The sequence below is a fragment of the Lucilia cuprina genome, chromosome 6, assembly GCF_022045245.1.
Source record: "Lucilia cuprina isolate Lc7/37 chromosome 6, ASM2204524v1, whole genome shotgun sequence".
NCBI lineage: Eukaryota > Metazoa > Arthropoda > Insecta > Diptera > Calliphoridae > Lucilia > Lucilia cuprina.
The window spans coordinates 48791222-48793480 of record NC_060954.1 but is presented as its reverse complement, the minus strand read 5'-3'; the positions used below and the strand labels follow the sequence as shown (position 1 = coordinate 48793480).

The 2259-nt window shown below is 27.0% G+C and overlaps 1 long non-coding RNA gene across 1 annotated transcript in view; it reads left to right on the top strand.

Annotated features, from left to right (window-relative positions):
- Positions 1 to 2259, top strand: part of LOC124420937 — a 28112-nt gene that overhangs the window by 9493 nt on the left and 16360 nt on the right. The gene's annotated exons all lie outside the window — the stretch shown is intronic.

The following is a 2259-nucleotide window of genomic DNA, read 5'->3' as shown; positions in this document are numbered from 1 at the left end:
AGACTAGACTATAGACTAGACTATAAACTAGACTATAGACTAGACTATAGACTAGACTATAGACTAGACTATAGACTAGACTATAAACTAGACTATAGACTAGACTATGGACTAGACTATAATAATTTTGAAAAATTTATTATATTTCCAGCCACTGAATGAAAGCTGTTTCTCCCATAGGATATTATTCTTTTTAAAAAATTTATTATATTTCCAGCTACTGAATGATAGCTGTATATTCCCATAGGATATTACAAAGTTATTATCCTTTTCTTTTAAATAATTAATTTGTCATAATTGGTAATTTATCATTTGCACAAACATTTACATCTGTATGTATTTGACCAAACAAATTAAAAATATATTATAAATTTGTTTTAAATGTTTTAAGAGCCTTTATCTTGTGCTTTAAATTTTTTTGTTTTTTATTTTTTGTATTATTTATTTATTTCCAATATGACCTTTTTTGGTAAATATACTAAGTTGCCCCTAAAATGAAAAGAAACACATCCTTGAGAGCGAAAGGTCATTTTTTATTTTCATTGCAAAAAATTAAAAAAAAAATCAGGTCAATTGGTAATGTTGTTTTGTTTTTCTTAATTACTTTTTAAATTTATGCATTAAAAATTATAAACAATAAATATTTAAAACAACATAAAGTGGGTAAAAAGAAACTCTAAAGGCAGAATTAAATTAAATAGTAAAAATAAAAACTACTTTAACTTCTAGTTAGTTAGTTAGTTAGTTAGTTAGTTAGTTAGTTAGTTAGTTAGTTAGTTAGTTAGTTAGTTAGTTAGTTAGTTAGTTAGTTAGTTAGTTATTTAGTTATTTAGTTAGTTAGGTAGTTAGTTAGTTAGTTAGTTAGTTAGTTAGTTAGTTAGTTAGTTAGTTAGTTAGTTAGTGCCTTGAATATTGGACTCCTCCTATTGCGTACTTAAAGTACTTCCTCCTTATTTCGGTCTCTACTTTAAATGTAAACATGCCAATGGATCCTGTGCATGAAATTAAATAAATGTATTTATCAGGGTTTTTGTATGTATGTGTGGCTTAACACTAACATAAACACAACTTCTAGAAAGCTTTCCATACATACATACACCAGTGTACTACAAAGTACCAGAATCCAGTTTCTCCCAAACTCATCTATATTTTAACTTCGTTTATGTTATTGAATTGGGTTAATTGTCACATATGTCAATTGTTTACTTTACATATCCTAAGTAAACTAACTGGAGCATAACTTTCCACTGCAGTACCTATAGGTAAACTATAGTGTAACCATATGAACATTATTTTATCTTTAACATGACACTATTGCTATTTACAGAGAAAACAAAACATTTGTAATGACATAAAAAAAACATATAGAGGTTTAGTTAAAGATTAAGAACAATCAAATATTTAAGATTTATTTTTTAATTGTGTAAATTTTGTCCCACGAACTACTGGGACATGTACAATTCTACAGCATGCACATTGAAAAGATGAAATGAAATGAAAACCTACAGCAATAAAACAACTTCATCTATAAAATGTTCAAGAAAATTAAACCAAAATGAATGTGCAAAGATTTGAGCAAGCAAGAAAAAATCTTTTTCAAAAAAAAAAAAAAACGACTACGTCATTTCCTTTCCTTTAAAACCATTACAGTTGTTTCAATTTACTAGATGTTAAGAACATGGATGCAAAAAAAAAAAGAAAAAACATTTACAAATGTAAATGTTGTACAACATGATTTTCTTAGGTAAAAGAAAAACATAATTTTGAGTTGGTCAAGTAGACGACTATATACATACATTCAAACTTATACTACTTTAAAGTTGAAGACTTGGAAATTTGGTAAAGTTTTTCTTTCTAAATAAAACTAAATTAATATACAAAAATATTTGTTTTTCATTTAGAAATAATATATTCTAGTCATTCTTGGACACGTGTCGGAAAATAATTATAAATTGCTTTTGTATTTGTTTCTTTTTATATCTATCATGCGGATTTTGTGAGGAGGGTGTATATAGGTTTGTCATTTCGTTTGCGATTCTATAATGTAATTTTCGACAGAGGGGAAGTGGATTAAGGCATGTCTGTCTGTCTGTCTGTCTCTCTGTCTGTCTGCCTGTCGTCTGTCGGTCGGTCGGTCTGTCTGTCTATCTATCTGTCTATCTATCTATCTATCTATCTATCTATCTATCTATCTATCTATCTATTTATTTATTTATTTATTTATTTATTTATCTATCTATCTATCTATCTATCTATCTA